This window comes from Lissotriton helveticus, chromosome 5_1, assembly GCF_964261635.1.
Source record: "Lissotriton helveticus chromosome 5_1, aLisHel1.1, whole genome shotgun sequence".
NCBI classification, from domain to species: Eukaryota; Metazoa; Chordata; class Amphibia; order Caudata; family Salamandridae; genus Lissotriton; species Lissotriton helveticus.
Window position 1 is genome coordinate 2,045,129,481 of NC_136065.1, and position 16,686 is coordinate 2,045,146,166.

The window sequence follows — 16,686 nt, forward strand, 5'->3', positions numbered from 1 at the left end:
CCAGGTCAGAAGATAAGGTCCATCAAGAGGGACTTGAGATCGTTTCTTGCTCAACAGACTGTCTCGCTCAGGTCAGTAGCCAGGATAGTAGGTCTTTTATCGTCTTCCATCCAAGCGATCTTTCCAGGACCTCTGCACTATCGGGCTCTTCAGCGCCTCAAAATCCGTCATTTGCAGAAGGGTCTCCGTTATTCAGATCACATCCTCCTCTCGGAGGATGCCAAAACAGAAATGAGGTGGTGGTTGGACCACATGGATTCCTGGAACGGCCGGGCTCTGTTTGGGAGGACTCCCGATGTTGTGATAGAGTCCGATGCCAGCCTCTGGGGCTGGGGAGCCCGTTGCGGATCACTGTCTACCGGGGGTCGTTGGTCTCCGGAGGAATTGACCCTACACATCAATTGCCTGGAGCTGCTGGCGGGCTCCTTCGCGATTCGGTGCCTCACCCCTCAGAAAACGAATTGTTGCATTCTTCTCCGAATGGACAATGTTTCGGCGGTTCGTTATGTGAACAAACTGGGGGGTACCAGATCCAAGCTTCTCTCGGAGATTGCGAAGGATTTTTGGCATCTTTGTCTGGAGCGCAAGATCACGATTTTTGCGGAATACCTGCCGGGTTCTCGCAATCTGATCGCGGACTGGAACTCTCGTCACCTGAGAGATTTCAGCGATTGGAGACTCCATCCTCGTGTGTTCCGCAAGCTGTCCCGCTTTTGGGGGACTTGTCATCTGGATCTCTTTGCCTCCCGGCTCAACAGCCAGCTTCCCCGATTCTACAGCTGGCGTCCGGATCCGGAGGCGCTTGCCACGGACGCATTTCTCCAGAAGTGGCCTCGCCATCTGTGTTATGCATTCCCGCCGTTCCTCATGATTCCCCGAGTGCTGGCCCGAGCACGTCTATTCTTGTCGGAATTGATTCTAATCTCCCCTCTTTGGAGGGCTCAAGCGTGGTTTCCAGTTCTTCTGGAGATGAGCTGCTCGACGCCGCTTCTACTTCCTCACATGTGGAACCTCCTGTTGGATCCGCTTTGCGAGCCTCACCCACTGGTGCTGTCCGGTCAACTCCTTCTGCTAGCATGGAGAATTTCGGGGGACGCTGGCAAATCCAGGGCTTATCGGGCGACGCTACCAGATTTATCAATGAGGCTTGGGCACCCAACACACACAAGCGTTATGCATCAAGTTGGAAGCGCTGGTGTGATTGGTGCTCACAGCGGTCGGTGGATCCCGTTTCAGCGGATCTTTCTTTAATTCTTAATTTTCTGGCGTCCCTCGCATCCTCTGGGCTAGCCTACAGAACGGTTAATAACTTCCGTTCGGCAATTTCTGCAGGCCATGTGCCTTTTGATGGTAAACCAGCGGGAGAACATCCCTTGATATCTAAGTTGTTAAGGGGCATCCGGATGGTAAAACCTCCTTGTCCCAAATATGTAGCCCTTTGGGATGTCTCAGTTGTCTTGCGTTTCCTGTCAGCCTGGCCTTCTAATTCTCTTTTGACACGCAAACAACTGTCAGCCAAGCTCACTATGCTTTTGTGCTTGGTCTCTTGCAAACGAGTTTCTGATGTGCGGGCCTTAGATCTCGCTGGTCGTTCTTTCTCTCCTGAAGGTGTTACCTTTATTATTTCAAGGAGGACTAAGTGTAATACGCCCTCTGTCTCTTACCCTTCTTTTCCCCACAATCCTCAGTTGTGTGTGGTTTAGTGTATTAAAGATTATGAGGTAAGTACGGCGCCTTTTCGGCATGATTTACAAGGCCAATTGCTTATTGCATTGCAGAAACCTTACAAACCGGTAACTCCGGCTACTTTGGCACGTTGGTTACGTTGGCTCATGCATGAAGCGGGCATTGACATTTCTCTGTTTGGTGCTCATTCTGCTAGAGGAGCCATGGCTTCTAAAGCTTTCTCCATGGGTGCCAGCCTTCATGACATCATGAAGGCTGCGGATTGGTCATCTGAAACTGTGTTTAAGACTTATTACTTTAAGCCTATTCTTGATGTTGCATCTGTTGTGGTGGCGAAGCTTTAAACAAGCATAATCGGAGCCTCCGTCCTGCCATAGAATGGAAAATTTGCTAACATTCGTGCCAAGAATTTTCAATTCTATTAAGGACAGGAGGCGAGGATTATCCCACCCTTATTTCATGATTGTCTTTATATAATGCATCTTGCTTTTATACTGTATAACTCTGGTTCTTCTTTATGAAATGTTTCCCTCCCTGTAATGGTTACTATGTTCAACTTTTGGGGAACAGTTTTTACGGCCTCTGTCTCTTTCCCTCAGGCTCCGACCTTAAATGAGGTGTGCCGGGATTTTCTTCTCCTGATTGGTCTCCTGCTGTTCCTCTGGTTCTTTGAAGTTCCTTCTCCACGTCAGCCGGACGATTACCTCTCCGGGGGACTCCTTTGATGGACTGTTACCTTGATGTTGATTTACTTATTATTGACTATGGACAAAGAAAGAGGAAGTGTTCACCTCTATGACCCTATTTATACCTTATCATACTCTATGGTTACCCTGTGTTTCTGGGTATTGTAGTTGTTTCTTTACTGCTTTTTGATTGGCTGCTGTTTGTCAGTAAAGAAATTGAGTAAGCATAATCCTCGCCTCCTGTCCTTAATAGAATTGAAAATTCTTGGCACAAATGTTAGAAAATTTTCCATTCAGGAGCTAAATGAACACATACTCTGCAGTAGGGGCTGCAGAAAGCACCTGGTGGCTTCAGGAGGGCGACAGGGAGGTGAGAGACTCTGCACCCGCTGAGGGCAGCCACTGGAGCCGTGTGCTGCTAGCTTCCCTGAGCTTGGTTAGAGCTGTGCCAGCGGATATCCTTTTCAGCTGGGTAGGGAGCAGGGGAACTTGCTGCTAATTGAAATGCTCAGACCATGCTACCCTGGGACTCAAGTGCAGTAGGGGTACTTGTAAATGTAAATGTAAATGTGCTGGATTTGTAAAGCGCACGGCTGCCCGTAAGCGTCCCGGCGCTTGCTAAGGGAACCCGTCCTGGTATTCCCCTGTGAGAAACCCCGGCAGGGTGTCCACAAGGTGAAAGCCAGGCATCTCGCCGCGAGGGGCCGTAGTGGAGATTAAGCAAGCTATTGGCCAGAGTCGCAGAGTGTGACCCCGTGAGTTGAGTAGGCACCAGAGCGAGAATTGTCGAGTCCGTGGAATTTTTGAGCCCGAGACCCGCCGAGGCGGGGAATCGAACCCTGGTCCACGGTCGATCTCAGCTTCCGGGTCTGCCGCCTCTAACCACTGAGCCACGCTTCTCCACTTGGCCTACTTGGCCTACTTCTCCACTTCCCTACTTGGCCTACTTGCTCACAGTCCATAGTAGGTCGGGTATCAGGAGTAAAAGGCCTCAACCCCCATGGTAGGGCCCAGTAGCTCTTGCATGCCACATAGCCCTCTGACATGTGTTCGAGCAGGCTGCATTAAATACATTTAAAAAACTTTATTCAAAGGAGATCACAGACCCTGGCAGGCTACGATCCCTGTGATGGCAAAAAAATCAGAGTGGCAGTTAAGTCACTAATATTCATAATGCCGGTCTGATTTCGACACACTCCGGCATGGAATTTTACTAACATCATCTATTAAACTATAGATCGGTTAGTAAAATTCCTTATTCATCAAAAAAAATTCTGGTAGCAAATTGTGACCAGTTTTTACCACATCAAGCCATCAATGTTTTAAAGTAATAGTAAAATTCCACATGGCTTTACCATTCTGCATGAAGAGTCAATTGATGTTACTGTGTAGTACTCACAAGTGGCTACTGGGGGCTTTCCTACTTCCAGTCACACAGTACAACTTCCAGCTGATGGCTGTCTCTTGCCTTGAGTCAGGCCAGAGGGGCTGGATGACAGTTGGTTGCCTTCTGCAAAGAGCCACAGCTCACAGCTTCCAAAATTCATAGTTCCTGTAGGCGTCTCTGGCTTGAATTTCCACAGCAGAATCTCTCCGTTGTTTCCGATGGCATCCCCTCCTCCAAGCTACCAGTCCAGTCCTTCGTGTTGACTCCAAAGTCCTTGCCTCCCTCAGGAGAGTTTAATTTCCAAATGGCATTTCAGCCAGCTTTGTCAATCACTTTCCAGTACCAACAATGGATCTTCAAAAAGTCCAGTGCAAAAAGAGTATTCAAGAGTTATTTTATGGCACAGTGAGCTACCCAGGAATCAGTCTAAACTGACCCTTTTTCTAAAAATAAAACACAGCAGTCTCGGCTGGGGTGGGCCACGTTCCCACCCACAGTAAACCAGTCTCTTATCCACTTCTAGATCATGCACCACCAAGTTTGTGGGTCTGATGTTCTTTAATACCTGGTCAGACGTCTTGCTCTGTCCGTTGGGATCTTCACGAGTCTGAGCTCCAGTTGCTAACAGGTCACACACAACCCTGCATAGCTTCCCTCAGACAAGGGACTATTGGGCCAGCCTTGCAATCGACAAGCAATACCTGTGCCAAGTCCAAAACTTTCAACTGAAACACCATTCTGTATAGCACCTACCCATATTTACTACACTCTCTCCTGCGTGTCAAAGGATCTGGTGAATATTCAAAATCAAGACTTTAAGAATGTTACACTAGTAAAGTTCAAAATCTTGTTTAGCCAATTTACATTGCATCTCTCCCATGAAATACAGAGGCTGATCTCACCCAAGCTGGTTTGGTGATCCTTGACCGTAGGCTTTCATGAAAGAACAGATTACAAATATATCTCTGCATTCTATCATCCAAGATTTACTAGTTCTTTGATTGTCCACTGCAAGAATGGGCCCAGCACAATTCACATTACTGTCTTATCACCTGTTGAGCTTCCTAAAACATTGCTGTCATGCCCTCCTCAATAGGACTGCAGCCCCCTGTGAGGTCATGCAAAGGAAATCAGTCCTTTACAGCTTTCTCCAGCAAAGAACAGGCAGGAGGTCTACCTGTGGCGGAGTGCAATGAATTACTACACCTTCAATGGCAGGAGGGTTGTTTCAACTCTATTGTGGTAGGGGTGGAGGCCATGAGGCCCCTTCACTGAAAAATCCCAGCTCGTCTTTTCAACCCCTCCAGCCCCAAAGAAAATCCTTTGGCTGAGAATATGTCTGCTTGGGGGAAGGGAGGGGGTCTAAAACAAATGTTCAAAGATTTTGGAATCTTCAATCACGCAGCTGAATTTTTGATCCACTCTTTTTCTGAAATGTACTGTTTGTCTGCACACTCTCCTGCCGGGAGTAATACTGCCACTACCAACAGCTGCAATTGTTTCAGAGCTGAAAGCAGAAAGAAGCCATGGATGCTATTTAATCCTGTTTTTAGTACACAAAGCATCAGGCAACATAAAATCAGTATTAAATATAAAAGGCACTAAAAGTTTGTATTCTTCACAAGTCACTTTAGTTGTTCCTTCTTCTGTGGATTCGGCTGCTCATCTCTCAAGGAGATTTTTCTGGTGTCCACGCATCTACATAATTGCACATCCCTATTCATTAAACCTTCCAGATATTTTGGTGGTTTAGTGTGAGGTAGCACCTCTTCCGGTTTCAACTTTTCACTATCGGGTGAGTCTCAGTGCCAAGAGTACTCACACAGGCAATGGCTCAGTCGGTGGTAATGCTACATTTATAAGGGATCCAGGAATTCCCATAGCTTGATGACTGTTTAATCTTTTTTTTCCTCCCGATGGCATGAGACAAATATCTTTAAGAAAGACAAGGGAACCCAAAAGGTATGCCATAGGGACCTTGGGCAGTATCATGTTACAAAAAACAGTGGTCCCTACTCGTGGACACAATGGTATACTGAGCTGATAATCACACACCTGATAAGTGTTCTGCCTTTTGTCCAGCCGGACAAGGAATTTATTTACCAATTTTCTTAATAAAAAATGAATGAACACATTAATAACAAGTGGGCACAGCCGTGACCCACAACATTCAGACAAAACAACTAACAGAATGGTAAAAGGAGCAAAGCAAAAATATGTCTGTGTACTTGTAGTCAGTGTTACAGACAGAGATTGTTATAACCACACCATTGCATTTCACAATATTTTAAATGTCATATTGCATACGGGGGTTTTTTGGTCGACGACGTTTCGATGCCCAAGTTAAATGAGGGGCATCATCATCAGGACAAAAATATAGTCATTGTTGTCTTTAAATATTACTCTGCCTTTTAACGCAATTCTATACATTTATACATTACATGGAAAAAAGGAGGAGAAAAGGGGAGAAGAAATACATGAAATTAGGCATGTTATATTGGAAACTTGCAACCTCATCTCTTCCATTAAAACAGAGTATATTTATGTGCTCGTGGTGGAGAAAAACGGCGCATTTGTGGGACTCAGTGTCCAGGACTGTGACTTACAACAGGGAAATGACTTCATCGTGTGAGAGGGGTGTATTTGAGTGCCAGTGATGACAAAATAGCGGCGCATTGAGGAGCAAAATATCAATTCCCGTGAGGGCAGACTATTTAGGTGCAGTGATGGAGACAATTGTTCCGATTTTCGATGTGACACAATGACCGGAGTGAGAACGGTCGGAAATGAGTAGTTGATGATGGCTGGCAGTGAAGGTCTTTATACTATAAAACACAATTGTAGACGGAGGCTGAACCGGGTTCCGTGGGGCAGTCTTGTAGTGAGGGGCACAACCGTTATTAGTGCAGGTGAACATTATCACGGAGCATGCGACTGGGAAAAATAAAGGCTAAAACCTACGCGTATCGCATCAGGCAATTCAACGGATCAGCAGATACCATGAACAATGGAGGAATCTGGAAAATTGAAGGCAAAACTTTTGAGTATGGAAATATAAAATTTGACCGTAAATACTTTCCTAACTGCAACTCCGCAAATCTTGTATATGCTATTTTATGTCCATGCATGCTCATTTATATAGGCCAAACGAGCCAGAAAGTGAAACTACGAATTGGCCAACACAGAAGCAGGATAAGGTGCAAGACAGCTAATGCACCGCTTGTTGAACATTTTTCAGAAAAAGGTCACACTTACAAAGACTTGGTATGGACTGTGATAACAATCATCAAACCCCCCCCCCCCCCGCACCCCTAGAGGACCTGCTGACAGATTCTCTCTCTTCCTCAGGATTCTTATTTCTGTGACACATTATACCAGGAGAACAAGACCAGGTTCAAGCCTCCATAGCCAGGATTTTTATGATGAAGAATGCTCTGTTCACCAACTTTTCCTCCCTTCCTCCACATCAGAGACTTAGGGGGTGGATGCATTTTCAATTCAGTGGTCTCATGCCTTTCAGTATATGTTTCCTCATATACCATTAATTCTGCGATTTTTACAGAAGAGAGCCTCATGCTCAGGTTTTGCTGATAGCAGCTGTTTGGCCAAGGAGGACATGGTTTCCTCAACTTCAACAATTACCATCACTGTATTTTGTCCAACTCTCCAATCTCCTCTAAGAAGACCTCTTCTTTCTCTTTGACTTTGGAAATTTTGATTCTTGAGTTTGAAAGGTAAAGGTTGCAGCAACAGAGTTGTTTGGAGGAAGTCTCTATAGCTATTCAGCAGTCCAGGAGACTGAAGACTTAGAGTCTGCAATTAGCATTGGCAGAACTGAGTCTTTTGTAAGCCACTTAAGATTTTATATTTTCTAAGAGATGTATTTCACTTACGTCTGGAAGTATCCACGATTAGATCTCAGTGGGCTAAAATTAGAGCTTTTCGCGGACAAGAGATTCAGGATATTTCAGGGTTAATGACTAGGTAGAAAACTGTGCAGAAGATATTTTCTCTTGAAGAAGATGGTGGGCACTTGGTGGTTCCTCCACAGCTGCTCCATATTAGTACTGTAAGCATTACAAACATTCCTTTGAGTTACAAGACAAGGTTGACTTGATATTTATTACATCAACTTTTGATGGCAATATGTGTTGGTCATCGCTTAGGGAAGATAATAGCTTTGTTGTCTACTCCTCCATTCCTATGCTTTTTTTTCTCCAAAATTGGTCATACATCCAACAACAAAATGAATATCCTGAGCAAAGCAAGTCCATAGAAATCACAAGAGTTTACATAAATAGCATCCACAGAATTCTTCTTTTTCTGTTCTTTATTTTCGTCTCTCAACTTTCAACATGAATTTGGTGTTCTAGCCTTCTAGCCAACACGTGTTTCGTCTTTAGTGGAGTAAACCACAGACTGCTTCAGGGCTAGAAACATTAAATACAAAAGGACCCAAGTTACAATACAAATCTCTCACTTCCTTACATATATTTCCAAGTTACAGCAATAAAATATAAGAACTAAGAAAGAAAAGACTGGTGAACCTTGACCCAAAGTTGAAAAACACTGTCAGTGTGATTAAAAGTAAAAGAAAAAGAAAAAGAAGACATGCCTAGGCACTCGGTTAAGCCCTGAAGTCTGTGGTTTACTCCACTAAAGACAAAACATGTGTTGGCTAGAAGTCTAGAACACCAAATTTATGTTGAAATTTGAGACACGAAAATAAAGAACAGAAGAAGAATTCTGTGGATGCTATTTGTGTGAACTCTTGTGATTTCTATGGATTTGCTTTGCTCAGGATATTAATGTTGTTGTTGAGTATATGTATGATCCTTTGTCTATATGGCTGGTGGCCACTACCTATATCCTTGAGCATTCTGATATGTGGATTGTTACTTAGATACAACCCAGTGCATGGTATACACTTCCACCCACCATTGTTAGATTGGTCCTACATCCAGCTCCAGCTTTTGCACCAAAAATTCGATCACATTTTCATCACTCAAGACATATTGCTTCCCCTATTTATTTCACTCTCCAGCGTCTGGTGTAGAAGTGTATCTACACTCTCTGGATGTACAAACAACGCTCTCTATATATCTGGAAAAAAGGTTTCATTTTGAAAGGAAGTCTATCTGTTACGTTTAGTCTATCTGGTCAGAAATGTAATCCAACCACATTACATCAAGTACTAAGGACTGCGACAAGGAAGGCAGGCGAAGTGGTAATGACCCAGTTACTAACCAGTAACCTTTATTACTCTGACCCAAAGTTGTCCTTGCCCCAGCCCTCACTGTGCTTTCTATATTTATCCTCTATTTGATGACTGCAGTGGTTTCAAGGTTTTTATTAACTGTACAATTAATTAAAATCTTTACAGTAAAAAGAGAAGGTACAGAGAACAGTAATTCTAAAAAAAACTTCTTTGCTTGTTTAAAAAAAAAAAAAAGTGTACGCCTGTGCTAATTAGTAGAATGGTATAAAAAAAACAGAATGAGAAAGAAGGATACAGCTCCCACAGTCTTAGTCCCATTGATTGGCTTTTCCCAGCCATTGTATGCGTTGGGACAAGTCCTTACTTTCTTCCATATGGGGGCGTGCAAGTGGCATTGTCAATGAAACCGCGTGACGAGTGCACTTCAACTCTGATCAGTTGCTTTTGAGGTGAGCCTCCTGAGTGATGAAATACTCTCATTGTGGGTTTTTAGTTCTAAACTAATTTGGTGAACGAATTTAGCTGTTTCAGCACTACTTGGGAGTTGCAGCAAGGGTGAAGCGGGGCGAAAGAGTCTTCAAATCCATATTTTTGTGCAATAATTAATTAGGAGTATTAATATTTTTTTATTTGATTCCAATAAGCAAATATGATTACAGTTGGAATGAGTTTAATATGATGTACAGAAATGTGTTTATTAAAATGATTTAGTTGTGCCACATTACTGTGAAAATGCCATACTGGATAAAACAGATGCTCTTCTGCCATTCACTCCTGTCTTCACCCCCTCCCATCCGTTTCCCCAGAGCATCTCCTCACAAAAATATACACAAAAACAAAAGCAAAAAAGTGATAAAAGTAGAAAATAGGTGATAAAAGCACAAATAAATAGGCTATGCGCAAAGTCAAACTGAGTTTTTTTTTTTAAATATGTTTGATCATATCTCTTCTGGGATGTACAAAATGTCTGAGAGCAGTTAAGAGACTAGGGTCAACTAATTATGCCTTTCAGTAAATGTAAATGTAAATGTAAATGTACAGGAATTTATATAGCGCAAATCACCGAGCGGTTTCTAAGCGCTTGCTTAGGGAACCCGTCCTGGTATTCCCCTGTGAGATAACCCCGGCAGGGTATCCGCAAGGTGAAAGCCAGGCATCCCGCCGCGAGGGGCCGTTGTGGAGATTAAGCAAGCTATTGCCCAGAGTCGCAGAGTGTGAACCCGTGAATCGAGAAGGCACCGGAGCGAGAATTGTTGAGTCCATGGACATTTTAGGACTCAAGACCCCGCCGAGCCGGGAATTGAACCCTGGTCCCGGGCTGACCTCTGCTTCCAGGTCTGCCTTCTCTAACCAGTGAGCCACACTTCTCCACTTCTTTCAGTGAACACTGGTTTCTGCTGTGCCATTGCAATTAATGTTCTTTAGTAGTATAATGCCACAAGCTGAAAGATAAACTCATATGGGGTACACCCATCTCCATTATGCCATTGCAATGAAAGTTCTTTACTAGCGCAACGCCAAAAGCTTAGATCAATTCTTCAAGAGTGCAGCCAGGCTGGCGCGTCATTCCCAGAGGTAGCAGCTGCAAAACACTGATGATGTGATGTCAGCTAGTTAGTGCCAAGTGCTTGAAAACTGCAAACGGTTTGCTTCACCCACTGTGGGTTTAAGTTCTATCGCAAAATACATTGAAATGTGGCCGACCTAAAGTACACCTAAGTGCTTTTAGGATGTTCAGTGGCTACCCTCTCATCTGACTGTTCCTGCAAGTAGTCTGTGTTGCTCCCATTAGATTGTTGCTGAGATTATCCGAAACGGAGCAGCGGCACGCAGCTGGAATGCCAAGCACTTAAAAGATATAGAATGTATCACTGTGAATACATTACAGAGTGAGCAGATTACAACAATAGAGCATGCAAAAAGGTGTGTGCCCGAGTAAATGTGCTTTCTGTGCATACTCCTATGTGTGTTAGTATTATAGGCCCTCAATTGAGCAATTTCTCCACATGGGGGATTAACGTTGCCATGTAGACTATTACCGGAGAGCTCGGTCCTTGTAAGCAGAAAAGGGCTTAACTGCATGACCTGATTTGGTAGGTGTTCAAGATATTGCGTAGGAGCCTCCTGTGTTAAGATTGTAAGTATGGGCAGATTTACAATACGTGCAGGAGGGTTTCTACTTGCCCAAGGCACAGTTTTCACAGCACTGAAGTTGGTGTTAGAATCCATGCTGGCAATGCATCGCTAGTAAGGGATGGGCCCTGATTTTGTACTACTATGTATAACTTTGCATTTGAAGCATTCATGGCATTTATTCTCTACCTCTTGATTTTTTAGATTGTTCTACAATAAAACCCTTTCACTTTTCCTCCGATCTAGAACTCAGTTATTGAGTTATCCCTGTACTGTGATACTCTGCTACAACTAATGAAGGGGAGGGTGCCTTCTTTCACAATTATTTTCAGTGAGAAAACCACGACATAAATTGTGGATTTCTGAACTTTAAGTGTGTCACAAAATATTGGGGTACAGTTTTTGCTCCCACAGGCGCTTCCTTTGTAGTGACAATAAAGGGCTGTGCACTACCCAGGAAGAGGTCAGCTTTAGAGAGAGGAACGCAGATTATGTATTTCACTCTTAATTGGGTCAGACAACCTCAGTATGCAACTCCACTCCACAACGCGGAGGGACAGAAGATGTGCACGCGAGGACTGGATGCTTTACTGGCGGCGTGACACACTGGGGACTTTCGGCAGCAGCGCGGCTCCTGACGGCGGACTCAGCATATAACTTACGTTTTTATGCATGAGGACTCAGCTTCAAAGGTAAGCTTTTCATTACAACCTGCTTGTGGGATGCTTTTTTCTTTTCTTCGTTTGCCGCTACTTTAGTCCCGGCTCAGATGATTGGTGATGTGTTGTAAGGCATCGAAGTCGGTGCAGGAGCCGACCACTCACGTCCCCCTGCAATATTCCCACATCAACTCATTGTATCATTATCCTATCGCCACCCTTTCTTTCCTATCCTCTCTCTTTCTATCATCCTGTCCTTAATCTCCCAGCAAGTCAATGTAAAGGGGTTCAGCTAAACACGTGTACAAAGTACCTGTAACTACGGCAACACCAACCACGGTTGGCTGGTACCTCGTAACAGAAACGCTAATGTACTTGTCTATAAAATACTTCGAAATCATAATGATTGGTTTTGTGTGATTACTTAATGCTTGAACCCATGCAGCAGGGACAGCTGCAGGTCACCCCACCCTACACCCCCACTGACAAAGCCTTGGAGCCCAGGAGAGAGTGTACTTGTCCACTGCTCTCCTCTTTGAGTGGGAGACTGCGGTGCTTCTGCTGTGCTCGTTTCTTCCCTGGAATATAGCACAATTGCATTTTACTAAGCGGTGTGGCGCTTGGAGCTTTGTGCAGAGTACTGCAAGGAGCTGGGAGTGTGCGCATGGCGTTGCAACCAGAATTGCTGTTGTGCAGGGCAGTGTGTAGTGCTGGCCTCACATGAATGGCCACCAAGAAGCTTTGGCCCTGTGAAAATGCTGCGTGAGGCGCTCGAGCCCGTGGCTATACTGGCAACGGTTGGCATGTAAGGTGCTCGGGCCGCCTGGAAGGACACTGCAAGGAGCGTGAGGTACGTGGGTATTGTGAGGAGTAGGGCTGTAATACCAACCCTGGTAGCCCAGTAATGCAGGACAGTGACAACCTATGTGGGGTTCTCAACAGTCGGCACATCTTCATAGGTGCATCAGACGCCTGGGACAAGTCAGCATGCTATGTTCATCGACTCCCCATGCACTAGAACACCGTCATGAAGCCTCAGGGTTTTGGGGTGCTTCAGAGGATGTTGTGAACCTGGTTTTGGTAAGAGTGCGGTAAATAAATGAACATAGCCAATCAGACAGAGCAACACATCTTGGTTGTATTGCTCGTTGGCATTATTTCATGAAAGAAAAACGAAAAATTCAGCAGAACCCAATCCTCTTTTCCAGAGGAAATAGAGACAGAGGTTATATGGATGCCCAGAACGGATGGAAAATGATGAGGAAATTGGCTGGCAAATATTTATTCAAAACATGTGAGAAAGACGTGGGACAAATAATGTAACAAAAAGTTTCCTTCAAGCCGCAGAGGAAGCTGGTCTGCGTTATCTTCAGCATGCTTGTTATTCATAGATCCGAGGCCACGCTCTCCAAGACACCGGTCAGCAAGACTGAGCGGCAGCCATTGTGAAGCTTTGGAAGTGCTATCTTTGAACACTGACAGGACAGAAGTGCCTGTCGGACATCCTGTGTCGGAAGGCCCTGGCAGGGTGTCAGAAACAGTAGGAAGTAATGTTAATTGTCGTATTTAAGTAAGTCTTCCACTGAACGGTCGCAACACAGCATAATCTACGACTTGACATGCTCCATGAGAAGAAACTTCTACGCACTATTTTTGCAAGTTCTTATTATTGCTATGGACTAAAGAAGTGCAGTTTATATACAATTAATAACAAGCATATGCAATAGGTCATGCATTTGTGAGAGTTTGAGCTGTTGGTATTGTAAATAAAAATAAATTTTATTTAAGTGTTGGTTTTCAAAACAGATACATAAAAGGCATTGTCATTTACAATGCCAATAACTGAAACTCTCGCAAATGAGAAACCTATTGAATTGCAAATGCTAGTTATCATTACTGTAGGGACAATTAGGGGAGCCGGAAACGGGCGACTTCTCCTTCACAATACCGGATCGGCGCTAAATAATCGACAATTAGTTAAATGTATCCAAAGAGCCGTACAGTAAGATATGGAATGAACGAGCTCCAGGCGCATGTTTACAGCATCCCTTCGTACAAATAATTTATAAACATTTTAAATAGTTACGGATTACATGTAAACGTAATGCCCGTGACCTGGAATGCATGCCGAAAACAGTACCTCGAAATTGTATCGAAAAGCACGTTCCCTTCGTCTCCCTAACGCAGGCCCCTTCGGCGGTAGTTGTCGAGATGACAATATAGGAAACACAGCCATGTCGGACGGAAACGGTTCAGGCGCACAAGGAGGCGCCTATCTTGAACACCTGTCGTCTGCATTCGGTCAAAAGAGGAATGTGTGGAAACTTGAAAGAAGTAACATTTCTAAACGGAATAAATATACGATTCAAATCCTTTCCCTTGGACACCCCTTACAATTGTTGGTAAGGAGGATATTAAAATGATGTATCTTACCGTTTCGAAGTTTAAAAAAAAATAAACCATTTTATAAATTACTAAAACGTTTGAGGAAAAAATACAGCTGTGGCGCTTCATGGGAATCTAACTTGCAGCGCCCGACTTTAAAGAAAACACCTTAGCGACATTGGTAAAATGGTCGTCGCGGTAATTAGCGGATCTTAGGCGAGCCGAAAGTGCTGCAGCTGTCAGTTCAAAGCAAAGGCCGTTTCCGGAAAGAATAGGGCGGCCATCTTAAAATGGGACAATTTGAAACTCATTTCAGTTAATTTCGTAGGAATCCACGAACAGTTTAGAAGAAATATAGGGCAGATAATTACATAAACGTTAAAAAACTGTTGTCAAAGAATATTAAGTTTCTAGACGTTGGGATTTAGCAGAAAATCTATTTAAATATTTGATAATAAAAGTTTCTGTATGACCAAAAGTTGCGCAAAAACACATGTGTGTAACAAGTACAGACAAATACACGGGTTTCAGCCGTCGTATGACCGGGGACAAGGTCTATGCTCTTCCTGTTTGTTCCGCTCCCGCGCAGAAGGCTCTCTTTTACGTGTCCTGTTCGTCGCCCGCGCGCCGGAAGTGATGGAACTGTAGAACGGATCTTTCACTTTGACGCCGAGGAACGCTTCTTCTTCGTGGTAGGTGCAAGGCCCTTTAGCAGGTGAGGGGAAGCTTCGCGGCGCGCTCTCGAGCGTTATGACACCACACTCGTCATCTCGCGCCGAAAGTCCACCCTGGAACCTCTAGCCCTCGCGCTGCGCCTTTGTTTTTTTCTCTCTAGTTTATATTCGTGTTTGAGGGGAAAACGAAATGGAGGCTTTACTGGCATTAACCCATCAAGCAGCGCCGCCATGCCGAGATCTGGGTTACGATCCTAGTGAGTTTTTAGGGCCCCGGGGATTGTCTTTACCCGGGCCTCATTTTAAGTATCGACTGGACTCAGAGCTCTGGACAGTCCGCCCCCCCATGCCCCTGTATGGTGGGAAAGATTGAATGTGCACGAGGTGGCCGCTGCGCATGAGCTACGTGTGTCTCTGGGGAGTTGTGTGTCGGGAAGCTTGTGTTGTCGCAGTGCGACGGTTGGTGGGCTGGCACTGTGAGAATCCGTGTTATCCCCGAGTTATGGCGACGTTGATACTTGGGCAAGAGTATAAATAACTTTTGGTTATTTTTTGGGTATCCTATATATTCTTAGTGTAGGTCTGCAGAGGAGCTGATATTGGTGCTGTTGTGGTGTTCTGAAGGGCTTCCTGGATTGATTTGGTTAAAGATTTCGCGAGCTGATGGGAGTTTAATGCTTGTGTTCAAGGACTGTTGCATTTAAATGATTGGAATGGTTGACAAACTGGCTTTTGAGTTAGTTAAGGTTTTCTGTGACCTGGTGTTTAGTATGACATTTTTAATGGAATTGGGTGCTGAGGGATGTGAATGAGGTGGTGTTCTGGAGTGTTGCATAGGACTACTTTTAATAGCACGTTGCATGACGATTGCACGAGTGATTTATTTATAAAGTTTTATATAGCGCTAGCTAGACCCGTGGGTATCCGAGTGCTTTATACACCCAAAGGAAAATAAAAATTGCACTACATCGCAGGACAGAGGATGCACAAAGGTATAAGTGAAGACATCCTACATATGAATACAGTGAAGAGGAGAAAACGCATGTGGTTGAAACAGTCAGATAACCACCCTCCTTGAAGGTCAGAGGTTATTGATGCCTATGTTGGTTGACTTGGTCAGTAACGTATTGGTTAAGGAGCAGGAGTTTCAGGTCCTTTCTGAAGCAAGAGAAGGAGGGATTGCATCTGAGGTCAATAACTTCCTAGGAACATTACCAGAGAAGGATTGGCATTTGGTCGTTGTCTTTTTCAGTTTCGGGGGGATTAGAAGAAATTAGTTGGTGCTTCTCAGAGTTCTGGATTTTCCTGCTTTTACCAGTTTGCTGTTTAGGTAGTGAGGGATTGGGCATAAAGGGCCTTGTGTGTGATGCAGGCCAGTTTGTAAATACATATATCTTCCATGGGAAGCCAGTTGAGTGTATGTATGATGTGTTCAAATCTTTTTACACCAGTTATGAGTCGAACTGCCATGTTAAGGACTGACCTTAGTGGGGATAGGTGAGCTTTTGGTGAACCTGTTAGGATGGCTTTCCCATAGTCCAGTTTAGAAAGGACTAGGGATTGTACAATTGTCTTGAGATCATCCTGGGGAATGAAAGGTTTAATTTTCTTGAGGTGTTTTAGAGAGTAAAGTGCACATTTTGAAGTCTGTAGACTGACTCCACGCTACCGTGCTGGCCGACCGATCGTCCAAAACCAGTCAGGAAATAAGACGGGGGACAAGTGATACTGACTGACCTTTTAGTGTGAGAATTCAGTAATCCAATTCAGAATAAACATCATATAAGGTATTTGAAATCTCAGATACAGTCAGAATTTGAGACTTTAAAGGGAGAATCCACACCGATGAATGAATTCA

General features: G+C 44.3%; 2 protein-coding genes across 4 annotated transcripts in view; one reads left to right on the top strand and one right to left on the bottom strand.

The window, feature by feature from the left end:
- Positions 1–14,320, bottom strand: part of NFKBIL1 (NFKB inhibitor like 1) — a 50,779-nt gene extending 36,459 nt beyond the window's left edge. The window contains exon 1 of one of the 2 annotated variants that reach the window (XM_078645885.1): positions 14,203–14,320. The gene's annotated coding sequence lies outside the window, so the exon portion shown is untranslated. Of the gene's footprint in view, positions 1–13,909; positions 14,055–14,202 lie in introns of those variants that run through there. The other variant, XM_078645883.1, reaches the window with a different exon arrangement.
- Positions 14,321–14,712: 392 nt separating this feature from the next.
- The window catches only part of DDX39B (DExD-box helicase 39B), a 96,307-nt gene continuing 94,333 nt past the window's right edge, over positions 14,713–16,686 (top strand). Inside the window, exon 1 of one of the 2 annotated variants that reach the window (XM_078645886.1) lies at positions 14,713–14,846. The gene's annotated coding sequence lies outside the window, so the exon portion shown is untranslated. Of the gene's footprint in view, positions 14,870–16,686 lie in introns of both variants that reach the window. The other variant, XM_078645887.1, reaches the window with a different exon arrangement.